Raw genomic sequence first — 18,451 nt, 5'->3', positions numbered from 1 at the left:
TGGAGCAGCCAGGTTCTGGCCGATGGTCTGGACCACAAGCTCCATGAAGACCTGGAGTGACAAGGAGGTCTGGGCTCATAGAGGAGTGTTGTCAAAGTTATTATTATTTATTATTTGATGCCTACTTTTGATATTCTATAGAATGAACCTCTTAGTTTTGGATGGTTGGATTTCTTTTCGGGATTACATCGGGGTTCCCGGTTGTGCAGAAAGAATACCCAGAGGTAAAATATCCTTCTCATCCTATCATATCGAGGGGTTTACGATATTCGCATCACCAGGGGTACCCACCTTGGCATTATATTATCATATATTATATATATTATATATTATAATTATATATAATTATTTTAAATCATAGTTTTAAATTTTGTTTTGTTTTATTTGAGAGACAGCAAGAGAGCACCCATCTGCTGGTTCATTCTTCAAATGTCCACAACTGCTGGGGCTGGGCCAGGGCTGAAGTCGGGAGCTGGGAACCCAATTCAGGTCTGCCACATGGGGGGCAGGGACCCAATTACTTGGGCCATCAGAACTGCCTCCCCGGGTCTGCATTAGCAGGAAGCTGGAGTCAGGAGCTGGGCCAGGTATTGCAGTCAGGCCCTCCGACCCGGGGCGCAGGTACCATAGGAACTGCCTACCCCGGAAGTTGCTTCTTTGCTAAAAGAGAGAATGAGAGAGCAGCTTGGAGCCTGGAATGCTTCATGGGAGATGTGAGTCCTGAGCTGATCACGGAAAGACGGGCAGGATTCGGATGGGGGAAAGGCGTGTGCAAAGTGTTCTGGGGTTAGCAAGCAGCACACGCCCAGGTGTGGGAAGGACCTGAGGAAGGCCTAGGTGGGCAACACTAAAAGGGCAGGACCCAGGCCCATGCAGCCAGAGCTGCGCCAACGCCTGTTTAGGGAGACAAACCCCCGTGTTACAAATAACAGCCACACACGAGTCTATGGTGATGCCCAGTATCCGTCCTTACCCGTGGTTTCACTTTCTACTGTTTCAGCCACCCATGGTCAACCGTAGCCCAAAAATATTAAGTGGAAAATTCCAGAAAGAAGCAGTTCGTATGTTTGAGAGTGCACACTGTTCTGAGTTGTGTAGCGAAGCCTTGCGCTGGCTTTCTGCCCTCCCCGTCAGTCACTCAGGAGACTAATGTCACGGCGGCACAGTGCTTGCGTGGTAGCACCGCTCACTGTATCCAGTGATGTCCCGAAGTGCAAGAGGGACGCTGACGATTTTATCGCAGCATGCAGCCATGTCCTGTTTTGTTATTGTTAGTCTCTTACTGTACCTAGTTTATGAGTTACAGTTTCGCTTAGGTGTGTTTGCATAGGAAGCAACACGATATAGCCAGGGCTTCAGGTCTCCACGGGGCATGTTGGAACACGTTCCCTGTGGCCAAGGGTGCACCACTACACGTAAACGATGACATAAATGGGTAAATGCACGAGAAGGGACAGACCTCCCTCTGCAAGACTTCCCAATTGTAAATGCGTCGACACTCTCGTCTTTGAGTGGGAGACCTGAATCTCTGTCCCTTCCTGCTCACTGAGTTTGACCTAGTGACCCATCGCCAAGGGACAGAGTACGCAGAAAGACACATCGTAGCTGCATGAAGGGAGAAGTCTGCCCAACACCAGCTTGGCCAAATGCCAAGGCGGGTACCCCTGGTGATGCAAATATCGTAAACCCCTCGATATGATAGGATGAGAAGGATATTTTACCTCTGCATATTCTTTCTGCACAAGCAGGAACCCCAATGTAATCATGAAAAGAAATCCAACCATCCAAAACTAAGAGGTTCATGCTACAGAATATCTAGTAGGCATCAAATCTGCCCTGGAAAACAAGGGCAGTATGAAAAACTATCACAAACCGGGAGAGACTAAGGAGATGTGATGATGGGATGCCGGGTGCCAGTCGGGATTAGGTTCCCGAGCACAGGAAAAAACAGCATTAATGGGAAATTGATGATTTGCAAATGAGTCCTAGTGCTGAGTGGATAGAAGTGCACCAGGGCCGCTTTCTTTGTTTGGACAAATGAATCACTGAAAGATGAGAATGACAAAGAAAACTGAAACCGGGCCAGCAGGCTGTGGGCACTCTCTGAGCTGTCTCTGCAGCCCCTCTTCGAATCTAATCCAACTGCACGATCAAAAGGAGTAGCGGCGTTGTCCCCGGAGTTCAGGCTTCGGCGGTCTCAGGTTGTCAGGCCCCTCCCCAGCCAGGGGACAGTGGGGCTGCTGTGTTGGTAGCAGCCTCTGATTGAGCAAGGGCAGACCAGCAAATGCTGCTCAGGTAGGGCAGGGCTTCCAAGCCCACAGGCTGTGATCCAGTCCTGCCGTGGGCCAGGCACAGCCCCTCTGTGTCTCAGTGCCCTCTGCGGTAAAATTGCTGCAATAATAACAATTGTGGGGTGGCCTTGTGGCATAGTGGGTAGAGCCGCTGCCTTGGATACCGGCATCCCATATGGGTGCTGGGTGCTCCACTTCCAATCCAGCTCCCTGCTAATGCACCTGGGAAAACAGCAGAAGCTGGCTCAAGGGCTTGGGCCCCTGAACCCACGTGGGAGACCCAGAGGAAGCAAGAGAAAAGATTGACAGCTGTCTGGCTGCTCTTGCGGTTGAGCCGGAGAGCGCAGCCAGGGTGGGGCAGGAAGTGAGACGAGATGGGGTCCCGGTCCTCGGGGGCCGCACTTGTCTCTGCGGATGCCCCCGGCAGGGACGTCACTGCCAAGTGTACCGTCTGCTGAACCAAGGCTCTTACAGCCCCTGCAGGAAAACTGAAGAGGCGCATGTGCGTGTGCCCCCAGGCACTAACCCAGGACCCGGCCAGACTGCGCGGGAGCACCAGTGGGGACAGCCAACAGTCCTGGCTGCTCCAGTTCTGATCCAGCTCTCTGCTGTGGCCTGGGAAAGCAGTAGAAGATGACCCAAGTCCTTAGGTCCCTGCACCCAGTGGGAGACCCGGAGGAAGCTCCTGGCTTCGGATTGAGGCAGCTCCGGCCGTTGCAGCCATCTGTGGAGTGAACCAGCAGAGGGAAGACATTCCTCTCTTTCTCTCTGCCTCTGCTTCTCTGTAGCTCTGCCTTTCAAATAAAGAAATAAATCTTTCTTTTTTCCTTTCTTTCTTTTTCTTTCCTTCTTTTTCTTTCTTTCTTTTTCTTTCTCTTTCTTTCTTTCTTTCTTTCTTTCTTTGACAGGCAGACTTAGACAGCGAGAGAGAGAGAGAGAGAGAGAAAGGTCTTCCTTCCATTGGTTCACTCCCCAAATGGCCACTATGGCCAGCGCTGCGCCGATCCAAAGCCAGGAGCCAGGTGCTTCCTCCTGGTCTCCTATGCGGGTGCAGGGCCCAAGCACTTGGGCCATCCTTCACTGCCTTCTCGGGCCACAGCAGAGAGCTGGACTGGAAGAAGAGCAACTGGGACTAGAACCCGGCGCCCATATGGGATGCTGGCACCACAGGCAGAGGATTATCCAAGTGAGCCACGGCACCGGCCCCAAGAAATAAATATTTAAAGAAAAAAAAAAAACTAGACAGCACCCACATGCATGAGACGCGTGGGCCGTGCAGTCCAGGCGAGATGGTGGGAGATGTGTGTGACGTTGAGCTGAGTGAGTCTACACATGAATTTTCAGACTCTTTGCAGTGAATTTTCATCCCACTCCCACTTGGGAGTTGTGGCCACAGCTGTGTGGTGACACAACGGGGCTGGGAAGGCTGACCAGGCTCCAGGATGGATTTTTTTTTTTTAACCAGAAGAGAGGACTTGGCCACATAAGTCGGATAATTTCAATCCATGGTCAACTGAACTCAGTTTCACCAAGACCTCTTTTAAAAAGTCCCTCAGCTGGGGCGGGGGCTGGCGCTGTGTTGTAGCAGTTAAAGCTGCTGCCTATGGCACCGGTATCCCGTATGGGCACCAGTTCCAGTCCTGGCCACATCACTTCTGATCCAGCTCTCTGCTGTGGCCTGGGAAAGCAGTAGAGGATGGCCCAAGTGCTTGGGCCCCTGCACCCACGTGGGAGACCGGGAAGAAGCTCTTGGCTTTAGGCCAAGCAACTCTGGCTGTTGTGGCCATTTCGGGAGTGAACCAGCAGATGGAAGATCTCTCTCTCTCTCTCTCTCTCTCTTTCTGTCTGTAACTCTGCCTTTCAAATAAATAGATAAATAAATCTTAAAGAAGAAAGGGGCTCAGGCTTGCAAATCTGGAAACAATTTGCCACCCCACCCACCTGCCTTTCAGAACCTGCACCGAAGGCCTGAACACCAGGCCCTCTCTCTAGGAAGTGTGACCTGGAGCAGCACAGCCAGAGCTCTGGGGATGGAGGCCCAGCCCAGGTTCTTGGCCTCGTCACACCCTGTGTGCCAGGGCCGAGTTCCCTAGCCTCTTCAGTCCCCATTTCCTGCTTTGGACGTTAGGGCTAAGGAAGTACCTTCCACATAGGGTTGTTTCATGACGAATGGAGACTGAAAGGCGTTCGAAGGCTGCCTGCTGTTACAAGCACAGGGCGAATGTTGGCTGGTGGTGTCGTGACCAAGAGGGGCCGTGCTGCCAGGACTCCAGGAAGAGAGTGAGACGTGGCACAGGATTTGTCCCATTGACGTCCACTGGTGGCTGGTGGCAGAATGCGGCTAGAAAGGCAGGCGGCAGGGGCTGGGGTCAACACCCCTTTTCTTTCCTGTCTGTGGTTCGCGTGCATCGTCTGACTGCTGGCTGTCCCCACTGGTGCTCCTGCAGAGTCTGGCCGGGTCCTGGGTTAGTGCCTCGGGGCACAGGCACACGCGCCTCTTCAGTTTTCCTGCAGGGGCTGTAAGAGCCTTGGTTCAGCAGACGGTACACTTGGCAGTGATGTCCCTGCCGGGGGCATCCGCAGAGACAAGTGCGGACCCCAAGGACCGGGACCCCATCTCGTCTCACTTCCTGCTCCACCCTGGCTGTGCCCTCTGGCTCAACTGCAAGAGCAGCCAGACAGCTGTCAATCTTTTCTCTTACTTCCTCTGCGTAGGAATTGGAGGCATCCCAGGAAGGCAAATGAGCCAGAGGAGGTGGTGGAGAGTATAGGCATTCCAGAAACGCAAGAGGAGGGGACAGAGAAGGCACAGGCCAGTGCCAGCTCTGGCCAACTGCCGGGAGAGGACTCCATCTCTCCTGGGACCTCGGGGCCGGGACCTCCTCTGCTTCCATGTGGCTGGGGCGAGGGGGCCCTGACTACAGGGTTTTGGTGCTGTTTAAAAATAAGAAAGCTGGGGCAGGTGTTTGGCGCTGAGATTAAGATGTGCCCGCCATACCTGCATCCCACACCAGAGAGCTGGGTTTGAGTCTCAGCTCAGCTTACTGTGAACAGGTACCCTGGACAGCAGCAGGTATCACGCACGTGATTGGAGCCTGGCTCCCCACGTGGGAGACTTGGATTGAGTTCCCAGCTCCTGGTTTTGGCCTGGCCAAAACTAGCAGATGGGGCATCCCTCTCTCTCTCTTCCTCTCTCTCTTTCTCTGTTCCCTTTTCAAATAAATTTTTAAAAGTTTCTTTTAAATAAGAGAGCTGAGTTTAGAAAACCACGTGGAGAGGAAAAAGGAGCAAGCAGTCCCATAGCTTGTGCAACTGGGTAGATCACTTGGGACAGGGACCCATGGCAGCTGCCGCCTGATATTAGCTCCAGGAGGAGTGAGGGCAGAGGCCACGTCTAGGGAGGAAACAGCTAAGGGCTGAGGCCTAAGCTCTCCCAGCTGTGATCTAAGCTCCCAGCACCAGCAGAACAGCAGCAACTGGGAAGAGGAGGGGCCTGCCTTGCGAGTGGATAGCTGAGGACATCTTGCTGGGAGACTCAACACCCCCCGGCCACTGGGTAGCTTGGCCAGCTCCTCTGCCTCAACCCATCTGCCAGCGTAGGGAGGAACAGCACAGGAGAAGTCTCAGACACGATCACTTTCTGTTTCCCAGAAAGATCCAGATTTCCGGGAGAGCCTGTTAGAATGCTGTGTCTGGCTGGGTGCGTTAGTCAGTGCTCTCGAGAGACAGGGAGCCAACAGGAGAGATGCTACAAGGAACTGACTCACACCGTGTGAGGGCCACGAAATCCCAGCACCCACCACCTGCAGGCTGGGGACCCTGGAAAGCCAGCGCTGCCGTTGGTCTGAGACTGGGGCAGAAGAACCAGAAGAAGAGAGGAAGTGTAAATCCCAGCCCGAGGGCAGAGCCCCCGGTTCTAATGCTAATTTCATCTGGAAATACCCTCATGGAGGCCTCCAGAATCAACTTGAATGTGGATATCCCACGGCCCACTCAAGTGGACATCTGACATCTGTCCCCGCCCTGCCACTGTCCAGCAAGAGAGAGAGCCAGAGCAGTTATCCAGGCCCGAGAGATGAATTACGTCCTCCTGAAATTCATCTGTTGCTGTCCTGACCCCCAGTGACCCCTTTTGGGGCTAAGGTCTTCGCAGATGTAATTAATCAAGTTAGGATGAGGTCATATCGAGTAGGGTGAGCCCTTAATCCCATACGCCTGATGTCTTTACAATGACATGGAAATGCACTCAGAGACACACAGGGAGGAGGCCACGGGAAGATGGAGGCGGAGATCTGGGGGATGCTCCCACGACCCCGGGACGAGCAAGGCCAGCCAGCGAGCCACCAGAGCAGGCCTGCAGGGGGTCTGCTGTGGATGCTCTATCGCAGAGCCACAGCAGCCCAGGCCGAGGCGGGGTGGCTCACTGCAGGCCCACCTGTGTATCTGTAGCTACTGCTAACGGCCACAGGGACGGCTGATGCTTGGAGCATGGGTCTTGGTATCAGGGAAAGGCTGTTCTCTGTGTTGATCCTGCCCAGAGACTATGAGGGTGACAGCACTGAACAGTTTGCAAGGTGCTTCTACACACATTGCCACACTTCCTTGTCATCAGTCTGTGATGGACAGATGGTCCCGCCTCTGCTTGGGGCAGGCAGCAAGGCACCAGGTCTCAGAGATCGCGTACCTTTCCAGAAAACCTGGTCTGCAGAGAAGCGTTGCCACACTTTAGGAAAGTGTGCACTCGAATGTATTATGTCACTTGTATTCCGTAAAGGACTTTCTTCGTTCGTTCACCCACAGTCAGCACCGAGAGCCCCCGGGAGCCAGACGATGGGCCAGGTGCTTGCCTGTCCCACAAGTATACAGGAGCTCAGTTACCCAGAACACCACGCCCCTTTCTGTTCTCAGCTGTGCTGGTTACTGCATATTTGTTGAAAAATGCCCTCCAAGAAGTGTTCTCTTGACTTACCAGTGGCCTGCGCAAGGACAGAGACAGGTGGGTCCTGGCCGTGCTGCTGTTTCCCATGCAGTGACCACAGCCCAGGAGTAACACGAACTTGGGAGTTCAGCACAGGGAAGCCCACCACGGGTGAGCAGGAGGGCCCTTGTTGTAACAGCGGCAGCCAGTGAATTCGCTCAGCTCTGGATTTGCTTGGTCCGGGGAAAGTGAATTTGTTGCCTATTCCTTGGGGCCAGCCCCCAGGGAATCACAGGGAGTCTTTGGGGGTGAGGTTTTCTGTACGATGGTGTTTGTGAGTTTGGGGGTGACAGCAGCAGAAAGAGAAGGGACATGCCCAAGGTGGCAGCAAGCCAGTGTGTGAACCCATGCCTGCGCTCACCTGGACTCCAGGGCGTGGCATTTCGTCCAGGTGCACTCAGGTGTGTTGGGTTAAACTGCAACTCCGTATCAGATCTCAAGTGCAGGAGTGAAACTGGGGTGTTAGCAGCTCCAGTTAATTATTCCATTGTTGGGGAAGATGGACTTTCCCCTGCTCTCATTAGTGGACTTGAGGCTAGGGCTGGGATTCAGATCCTCCCCAGGCCAGGTCCAGGGTCCTTCTACACAGGGACCTCCCATCTCTGCCTTCCTACTTGATGGCTTGGACTTCAACAAGGTGGAAGCAGTGCCATCAGGAGTCTTCTCTGGATAGAAAAAGAGCAAGAAGACCACCTGGGCACCACTGCTCCATCAACCTCCAGCTGTGCTGGCCTCGGGTCGCCACCGGATTTCAGCTGACAGTGATGACTTCCACGGGGCCAGAGAATAACCAAGTTCAAAATCACGCACAACCTGGGCTAGCACTGTGGGGCAGTGGGTTAAGCTGCCATCTTCGTGACTGGCAGCCCATATAAGAGCACTGGTTCTAGTCCCAGCTGCTCCACTTCTAATCCAGCTCTCTGCTAATGAGCCTAGGAAAGCAGTGGAAGATGGCCCAAGTACTTAGACTCCTGCCATGCATGTGGGGAACCCACATGGAGTTCCTGGTGTCAGCCTGGCTCAGTCCCAACTGTTGTGGTCACTTGGAGAGTGGACCAGATCATGGAAGTTCTCTCTCTCTCTCTCTCTCTCTGTGTTCTCCCTCTCTCTCACTCTGCCTTTCAAATAAACAGAATAAATCTTTTATGAAATCATGTAGCACATGGTGTCATGTGCGGTTTATCCCTGGATTAGTCTGGTCAGCTGTCCACTTCTGCAATGTGTTGGCTGATGTGAATGTTCACCAAGTCCCAGAACAGGATCCCTCTCCCTCCCAAATCATATGGAAAAGTCCTTGGACTTCTGACCTGAGAGGACTTCAACATATTCATGGAAAATGGAATTAAAAGAGGGGTTTATTTTGATGCAAAAAATATCTGAAATCCTTGCATACAACAGGTCTTCAAAAAGTTCCTGCGATGCACATATAAGAAAAAGCTACTCATGAATTTCAAAATCTTCTGCAGCAGAATAAACTTAGCTTTCATTCCACTTCCTAGAAATGTTTTGAAGTCCCCTTTATACGTGTTTGTCATTTGGCATTGTCCCACGGGGCAGACAGGCACCCAGACAACCAGCCTGGGGCTGACCCAGACTCACAGCCAGAGTCCACAGTGGCTGGACTGTGTGGTCGAGGGTAGTCATACAACTCCTCTGGACCCCAGGGTTCTCCGCATACTGGCCATTGTGATCCTTGTCATACTGGTTGTTGGCAGGAACAAGTGAGCATTCATCCAGTGGGTAGGTGCCCGTGAGCGGGGCTGCAGCCTCTGCCTGTCGCACGCCAGCTGACTTGGCTGCAGCAGGGATAAGGCCTGGCAGCTCCCGCCAAGAGCCCTCCTGCGAGTCAAAGGTTTGTTGTCATTTTCCCAAACTGCACAACGTGGAGACAGCTGTCCTGTTGGAACTTGGGTGCCTGGGCCCTGGGAGAAGTAGGTGAAAGGTCCTGGCAGGACACAGGCAGATCTGTCTCAAGTCCTGGCTGGTGTCGCTTGTAGGGGAAGACTGGTGAGCGCAGGGAAGCATGTGGGCGGGGTGGGAGCGATTTCAGCGACAGAAAGAAAGACAGAAGCCCCAGCGTGGGTCGCCTGCGTGCTTGGATACGCCCTGGAAATGCTCACCTAGAAATACGGTTCTCGATTCCCGTTCAAGCTTCAATCGCCTTGGGAGCAGCAACCCCAGATGCTAATGCCAGTCACGTTTCAACAGTTGGATCAAGACTGTGAACCGGGGTTAGGGACTGGGGAGGAGGGAAGAGAGGGAGGGAAAGGGAGGGTATGGAATTCAGACCAAGGAGAGGATTGTGCAATTACAAAGGGTTAGTCTGGGGCTAGGGGATTTTGTATCATCTGAAAATGGCCAAGCTCCCTGGACCGGGTGGATCCAACAATTTGGAGCTGATTAAATGTATTTTGATATCTTGCTGTGGATAACTAACAAGCTACTTGCCAAGGTATGTTTTTATCCATTTTGAAGAGATACCAATTCATTTCTTTTCTTTTTTTTTTAAGATTGATTTATTTATTTGAAAGGCAGAGTTACACAGAGAGAGGAGAGGCAGAGAGAGAGAGAGAGAGAGAGAGAGAGAGAGGTCTTCCATCTGATGGTTCACTCCCCAGATGGCTGCAATGGCTGGAGCTGTGCCGATCCGAAGCCAGGAGCCAGGAGCTTCTTCCAGGTCTCCTACACGTGTGCAGGGGCCAAGGACTTGGGCCACCTTCTACTGCTTTCCCAGGCCATAGCAGAGAGCTGGATTGGAAGAGAGCAGCCGGGACTTGAACTGGCGCCTATATGGGATGCCGTCCCTTCAGGCCAGGGCGTTAACCCACTGCGCCACAGCGCTGGCCCAACATCAATTCATTCCTTTTCCACCAAAGGATCTGTTTATTTAGTTGGTATTGACCTTTTAGAAAGTGTGATAACGTTACTGATTCACATCAGCACATGTTCTGAAGTGTCTGCAAACGCTTCCTTTCCGGTATCCTCACCGGGCCTCTGCTGTTTCCTGGCTCTGCTGCCTCGAAGGCTGCTCCATGGATAACATACGCCCCACAACTCTCTTTAGTCTTATAAAGCATCTACATTGTACGAAGGTGCTAATCCTAACGCCAGTGAGAATCTTTCATTAGCTGACTCTATAATTCATTTTCCTTGCACAGTTTTAGATCTCAATCTCCTTGGCCTATTTTGACAGTCCATGTGCAGGGGGAGAAGGTACGAGAATCGGGATCCTGGGCACTGGGGGTCATGGGGTGGTCTAGGGTCCCTGCCCTTGGCTAGCAGCCTGAATCCATCCAAATGACTGCCTCTCTCCCAGCCTTGGTTCACTCAGGTGTGCAATGAGGGGAGGATTGTGAAGCAGTGGTGCCTACAGTGGGCAGGAGGCAGGAGGCCCTGTGCAGGAGCGGGCCAGGACCAGCGGGGACTGTGGCCAACTGGAGAGGTCTAAGGGGCCTGAGGGACGGGGTTCCTGGGACTCAATTCTACTGAAGCTTCTCTCCACCCCCTTCCCATTCACAAATCTGGATTTTTTTTTTTTTTAAGAATCATTATCTACACACGTTGGCAACTAATTTAGATCTTTAAGAGCTGCTGCAGGCCAATCAAGGCTCTCACTGCGTGCTGACAGCTTGTCCTCTCCAAGCAGAAAGATGGAGAACATCCCTCTGGGCTCACGGGCAGGGGTTCTTCAGATGATGTGGGCTCACAGTGACAAGGGCGACTCTGATGCTCTTTCCAGTCTTCACGCTTCAGAGGTTGCAAGGCCAGGGAATGGAGCTGAAGACTCACCCATGCTACTCATCAGAGGGGCCCACAGAGGTTGAAGAACAAGAGTATGGTATCCCACACGCATGCCGGAGCCACTGGGCAGGAGTCATTCACACAAGCACGTGTCCACGCATCCATTCGGCTGTGGGTCTAGCAGCTGTGGATCTACCACCTGTCTGCCAGCCAGCAGGTGTTTGAGTCCCCGCTGTGTGCACTGGGCACAGGTGGAGCCTGCGGTGGCAGCAGCCAGGGACAAGGTCAGGGCTGGCTGTCCCCAGGTGACCAAGGGGCTCATTCAGCTGTTCATTTACCAACAGGCTGTGAACTCTGGCTCCTGTGACCTTTGATTCCGACAAAGCTGATTCTGGATAAATTTTGAAAATTGTGAAATCAGGGAAGTTCTGAATATTTACATTCCGCCCCAGAAGACATGCGTGTGCGAGGAGCCATCTATAACCAGTCACCGCTTCCCACCAGGAAGTCTTGCTCCGGTTCAGGGGTTGTAGCGCTGTCTCCGCACTGACGCTGACTGCCTGGCATTGAAGCAACGGGGCGAGACTCTGGAAAGGCGGAGAGGAAACGCCTTCTTGTTTCTAAAACGCGCTGGAGTCAGACACAGAGACTTGCTAATTTTTCATCAATTAGTCGTGAGCGTGGGTCTTACGCACAGTCTACGAAGAGAGGTCAGAAACACCAGAGGAGAGAGAGAGTCAGGTCCCCGCTCTTGGGTCCATTAAGGTCTCATCGAGGCTCCCCATTTTTATCGAGAGCAGTGCAAGACAGGAGGTGTGTGCAGCCAGCGAGCGCGGGCAGGGACTAAAAGCTTGTGGAAGCCTCCTGAGCAGAGGAGCCCGAATCCCCGGACAGCTGTAGTTAGTGCCTCTCTTGTCGGTAGACCGCACGCTGGAGTGATCCTGGCCGTGCTGCCCCCGTGCCTGCAGGCGCAGTCTTCCCCAGGCGGTTACAGTTCCCACTGCCAGTTCTGGAGCCCAACGTCTGTGTGAGCTTGGGCCGGTTACTTACTGTCTCTGTGCCTCAGCTTCCTCACGGTTAAAAACTACAGATGAGCATACCAACCTTGTAGCCTTACCGTGAGGAATAAAGGAGACCATGTGTGGTAAAGGGATGATGGTGGCTTGGCAATCAATCAGCATAGCTTCATTGTTTCATGGAAAAAGAGGATTACTGATACTCCTACACCTGTGCCACCCAATGCAATGCCCACCTGTGGCCACTGAGGGCTTGCAAAGTGGCTACAATGAATGGAGAACTACTGTGAAATTCATAGTGGATTTTGAAGGTTGAGCTTTTTTTTTTTTTTTTTTTTTTTTGACAGGCAGAGTGGACAGTGAGAGAGAGAGACAGAGAGGAAGGTCTTCCTTTGCTGTTGGTTGCCGCGCTGATCCGATGGCAGGAGCCAGGAGCCAGGTGCTTTTCCTGGTCTCCCATGGGGTGCAGGGCCCAAGCACCTGGGCCATCCTCTACTGCACTCCCGGGCCACAGCAGAGAGCTGGCCTGGAAGAGGGGCAACCGGGACAGAAGCCGGTGCCCCAACCGGGACTAGAACCTGGTGTGCCGGCGCCGCTAGGCGGAGGATTAGCCTAGTGAGCCGCGGCGCCGGCCTGGTTGAGCATTTTAAAAACCAACTATTACTTATATATCAATATGATAATATTATGGATGTATTGGGCTAAATAAAATATATTATTGAAATATATTAAATATTTAAATTAGTATAATTGTATTAAATAATTGTTATAATCTAACCTATTTTTTATACAGAGATCATCATACTTCTTTTTTTAGTGATTTATTTATTTATTTGAAAGGCAGAGTGATCTTCTGTCTTCTGGTTCCCTCCCCAAATGAAGGAGACAAAGAGGCCTAGGATGGATGGGGAGCAGAGGAGGCCAGGCAGACACAGTGGCGGGGGCAGAGGGAGGGTGATCACTCTCCGATGTGCCTGGCCTGGGCCAAGGCTGCCACATAAATTCTCTTACTCACCTGTGCCGCTCCTTCACAGCAGAAGTTGTTTTTTATTTTATTTTATAATTATTTAAACATTTTTAGATTTGTTTTTTTTTTTAAATGTGTGATTGCTTAGTATCATTTACTTCTCTAAAGTTTAGCATTTTCTTCTTGGTTGATGCACCATAATCGTATGTATTTATGTGGTGCAGCACGATGCTCTGATACAAGTAATGTCTCATCAGGGTAATGATCATTAGGTCACCGGCCTTCGGCACCAACCACTTCTCCACGAGGAGAATACTACTTTGGTTTTCAGGACAGTCTTTGAAGTGAGCCACGCTCCTCTTGCCAGGACTTTCATGCATCAACTAAAAAGTACGCTCAGGCTAGAACGCCATGCTGGGGCCCGGATCTCAGGCAGCAGAGCCCGCAGCACCTGCTCGTTGCACTCCAGGGACACACGGGGCGAGCAGGAGGGAAGCTGAGCACAAAGGATTCTGCAGCGGTTGGGCCTCGAGGAGGCAGCGGGAGCGGGGGCCTCCTGGGGCAGGAGGGATGGCTCATGCTTGGTGAGACTCAGCTTGGTCAGACCCCAAGTGAAACATCAGGAAACCCGCTCACTACTTCTGGTGCTCATCCGGCATCGCGTGTATGTGCCTGCGGCCGTCACTACCATGGGGATGGAGGTGGGGCTGTCCTTGGCTATGTCTGTGTCACCACCAGCCTGGTAGGCAGCGGGACGGGTGAGACACACAACAGAGACCAGGCACGGGAGATGGTGATGGGACAGTGCAGAGAAGGCTCTACCCTGTGCATACATATGCAGCTAACAACAGAGCTTCAAATACAGGAGGGACTGGTACAAGGGAAGGGGAAACAGGCAGATCCACAGTCGGTTGGAAACCTCATTATGTTTTATTTTCCTCTGCAGCACCGGAAGACTAGAATATAATTCATCTTCTCTCGCCTTCTTGAAAAATTGGAAGACTAATAGTTTCCTGCCCTTAAGAGAAGGAAATCAACTTTTTTTTCCATTGATGATTATTCTGACTTAGAAACTAATGGGCCATGGAGAATGGCTGTAAAAGCAAAAGAGGCAGGAGAGAGTACCTTGGGGCACAAACAGGGGGAGGGACCCCGAGGAGCAGACGTCAAAGATGGGAGTGGACGGGAGTCTCACAGAATTGCACACGGCTCAGGCAGAGTTCAGGGGACAGCGAGGCCTCACCTGGGTACATGGTGCCCGGGGGAGGTGGATCTCCTGGCACTGAGAGCCTCAGCCCTTCTGAAGCTTTCCCTAGTACCACTAGTGAATGGATGCCACTGGGCCCAAAGGCAGGGTGTGAGCTGTGACACCAGGTGTGAATGGTGAGAACAGGTGTGAACTGTGACACCAGGTGAGAACGGTGAGAACAGGGGTGAACAGTGACAACAGGTGTGAATTGTGCGGTGACAACAGGTGTGAATTGTGCAGTGACACCAGGTATGAATGGTGAGAACAGGTGTGAACAGTGACAACAGGTATGAATTGTGTGGTGACAACAGGTGTGAACATGACAACAGGTGTGAATTGTGTGGTGACACCAGGTGTGAACGGTGACAACAGGTGTCTAGGCAGTTATTAACAGTCACAAAAACAGTTTGAAAATGAAAGGAAGGGCCTCCAGGTGTCTTGGTGCAGCCCGACTCCAGGACTCATTAAATCTTTTGGAAAGTGTGGGGAGAGAGACGGTGATAGTGAGATTGGATCATCAGCTTGGTTCATGGAAGTTTAGAGTTGAGTTAATTTATTTCTTCCTCCCTATACGTACAACAGTATGACTTTTATCTTTATCTTGTTCTCCTCATCCCCTCTCTCCTCCCTCTCCCTCTCTTCTTTTTTTTTCTCCCCCCTCCCCATTATCACTCTTTCTTTCTTCTCTCTCCTTAGGAGTCGACTGGACTTCCGGTGTGGTGCTGATGGGAGTGGTGAAGAAGCTAGCTTTGTCTTGTGTTGGATCTAGAGGGACGATCTTCATTCTTCCACCATAAAAATGACCATTCCTATTGGGCGTTTGTACATGCCCTTTACCAGGGTAAGGCAATTCCTGTTGCTCGCAGTCAGCTGAGAGTTGTTACCGTGAGTGGATGCTGAATTTTGTCAAATGTGTATTCTGCATCTATTCAGCTAACCACATGGTCTTCTTCTTGAGGCTGTTAATACTGTGGAACACATTGATCGATTTTCAATTTGTGAACCAACCAAGAATTCCTGGAATAAACCTCTGTTGCTCGTGGTATATTATCCTTTTTTTTTTTTTTTTTTTTTTTTTTTTTTTTTTTTTTTGACAGGCAGAGTGGACAGTGAGAGAGAGAGAGACAGAGAGAAAGGTCTTCCTTTGCCATTGGTTCACTCTCCAATGGCCGCCACGGCCAGCGCGCTGCGACCGGCGCACCGCACTGATCCAATGGCAGGAGCCAGGTGCTTATCCTGGTCTCCCATGGGGTGCAGGGCCCAAGCACTTGGGCCATCCTCCACTGCACTCCCTGGCCACAGCAGAGAGCTGGCCTGGAAGAGGGGCAACCGGGACAGAATCCGGTGCCCTGACCGGGGCTAGAACCTGGTGGCCGGCGCCGCAAGGCGGAGGATTAGCCTAGTGAGCCACGGCGCTGGCGTATCCTTTTTATATATTGACAGATTCTATTTGTTGGTATTTTGTTACATCTATGGTACTATGTAGACCCCTATTCTGCAGGGGATACAAGCTAAGATCCCCAACGGATGCTTGAAACCATAGTTAGGGTAGTTCAGAACCATAGTTAGGGTAGTTCAGAACCCCAGCTATACCACATATTTTTCATATATATAAGTACATCCATACCCACAAGAGGTTTAATTGGTAAGTTAGACACCATAAAAGGTCGCCAATAATAAAATAGAATAACTATAACAATGAACTATAGCGAAAGCCATGTGTGTGTGGTCTTTATAGACCAACCTTATTGTCCTTTCACACTTTACAGCCATGGTTAAGTAAGGGTGACTTGCACACAAGCGCTGTGGTACCACAACAGCTGAACTGGCAAGCAACGTGACCGAGTGGCTAGCGGGCAGGCACATGTACAGCAGGGGAGAAGCCAGACGAAGGGACGGATCGTGGCCTGGCTGTGACACAGGGGAAGGTGCGGGATTTCCTCATGCTGCTTAGTGCCATGTGCAAGTTCAAATGTGCTTGTTCTCTATTTCTGGAATTTTTCAGTGACTGTTCTCAGACTGTGGTTAGCCGCGCAAGTAACTGAAACTGAGTTAGCAAAACCACAGATAAGGGGGATTACCGTATTTGCATCTGGGTTCCTGACGGAAAATGGTCTATGTTGCTTTTCTTACAATATCTTTTGTGTTGGCATTACAGTAATGCTGACCCCATAAAATGAATTGGGAAGAGACCCTACCTCTTCTCTTTTCTGGACAAGATTGTGCAAAATTGAGTGACTTTGGGTGATGCGTGTCTCCAAGGAATTCCTCCATTGTATTGATGGCTGACATCAAGGAAATAAAGTTGAGCGCAGAATTCCTGTTTAAGCTTCTAACAACACTGGTGTCCGGCGTGATGTCGCCTCTTCATTTGTGGTTCTGGGCTTTGGTGTCTTCTCGCTCTCAGTTTCCCTGCTCAGTCTCGTGGCAGTTTTATTAATTTTGCCAAAGGAACAGATTTGGTTTCACTGTGTTCCTCTCTCGCTTCTGTTTTCGTTTTCATTGTTTCTGCTGGCATCGTCACCATTTCCTTCTTTCACTCCATCTGTGGCTATTTTGTGCTTCTCTTCAGTTCCTTAACATGGAGTTCAGATGAGGGAGTTCAGGTCTATGTATTTTCTAGTTTATGCATTTAATTTTTATAAACTTTCCTGTAAGTCCTGTTTTAGCTGTGCGCTGCATTTTGATATTACAATTTCACTTTTATTCCATTCAAACTATACGTTTGATTTGCATGGACATTTTCTATTTGACTCATGGGTTATTGAAAAATACACTTTTTACTGCGAAGGTTTTGAGGGTTTTCCCTATAACTTCTGTTACTGATGTCTAATTTAATTCTGCTATTGTCTGAGAACATATTTTTCAGAGTTCCTAGTATTTTTTGATTTGTTGGACAGTATTTGATGGCCCAGAATAAGACCTGTCTTGGTGAAAGCGCCCCATCCACTTGGAACCATTACGCATTCTGCCGATCTTGATGGAACGGTGTAGAGAAGTCGCTGGGTCAGCATGGTTGGCAGTGGTATTCAGGCCTTTTGTATTCTTATGTACGTGCTGTCTTCTTGTTCTATCAGTTTTTTGCTTCATGTTTTGTAGATATGCTGTCATTCCATATAATCTTAGAAGTGTATCTTTTCTCTGCAGACTTGGCCCATGTATTATCCTTGGGCCTCTGCACCCACGTGGGAGACCCAGAAGAAACTCCTGGCTCCTGACTTCGGATTGGCTCAGCTCTGGCCATTGTGGCCATCGGGGAGTGAGCCAACGGATGGAAGACCACTCTCTCTGTCTCTATCTCTCTCTGTAATTCTGTCTTTAAAATAAATAAAATAAATCTTTTCTTAAATATGTGGCTACTCTAGACATACACAGCATGCATCTTTAAGTAATCAAGGAGTATCTTCAAATAACACATTGCCTCGGGCACAGCGTAGGGACCTCACAACAGTGTACGCACGCCCCCATCCTCTGCTTGTGTCGTCAGAGCACTGGACTGATACACACAGTAAGCAAAACAGACTGACACTATTTTCGCTTTGAATGTGCCTTTACCTCTTAGAGTAATAAAGCTTTTTTTTTTTTAAAGAAAGAACTTTATTTTGCCGTCATTTTCCCATTTCTATTATGCTACACTTCTTTGTGTTAATACAGGTTCCAATTTGGTGTCATATTCTTGTGCCTGAAGGACTTCTTTTAAAATTCCTTGTGCTGGAGACCTGCTGACAATGGATTCTCTCAGTGATTGTTTGAAAAAGTCTATTTCTCTTCCATTTTTCAAAAAGATGTATTTATATGTTTGAAAGGCAGAGCAAAAGAAAGAAGGAGAGACAGAGAGAGAGACAGACAGAAATCTTCCATCTACTAGTCAACACCCCAAAGTGGGCCAGATCTGGGCCAGGGTGAAGCCAAGGATCAGGGTCTACCTGGGTCTTGCACATGGGTGCAGGGGCCCAAATGTCTGAGCCGTGCTCCATTGCTTTTCTGGGTGCATTAGCAGGGAGTCGGATGAGAAGCAGAGCAACCGGGTCTTGAACCAGTGCTGGTGGGATGCTGGCATTGCAAGCAGGGGCTTGACCTGCTGTGCCACAGCGCTGCCACCCCCCACCCCTATCTTTCATTTTTTGAAGCTATCATCACTAGGTATAGATTTCTGGGTTGATAGTTTTGTTTTTCTTTCAGCGTTTGAAAGCTGTCAATTACTTGAGC

The 18,451-nt window shown here is 50.6% G+C and overlaps 1 long non-coding RNA gene across 1 annotated transcript; it reads left to right on the top strand.

The window, feature by feature from the left end:
• The first annotated feature begins 9,135 nt into the window (after nt 1–9,135).
• On the top strand, nt 9,136–17,786 carry LOC103349339 (uncharacterized). The gene is made up of 4 exons (XR_011379332.2): nt 9,136–9,721; nt 14,939–15,083; nt 17,143–17,292; nt 17,390–17,786. It is a non-coding gene; the product is annotated as an uncharacterized LOC103349339 (long non-coding RNA).
• Nucleotides 17,787–18,451: the final 665 nt, after the last annotated feature.

The sequence above is a fragment of the Oryctolagus cuniculus genome, chromosome 10, assembly GCF_051225735.1.
Source record: "Oryctolagus cuniculus isolate XC-2025 breed Fujian yellow rabbit chromosome 10, ASM5122573v1, whole genome shotgun sequence".
NCBI lineage: Eukaryota > Metazoa > Chordata > Mammalia > Lagomorpha > Leporidae > Oryctolagus > Oryctolagus cuniculus.
This window is presented reverse-complemented; position numbering and strand designations above follow the sequence as displayed.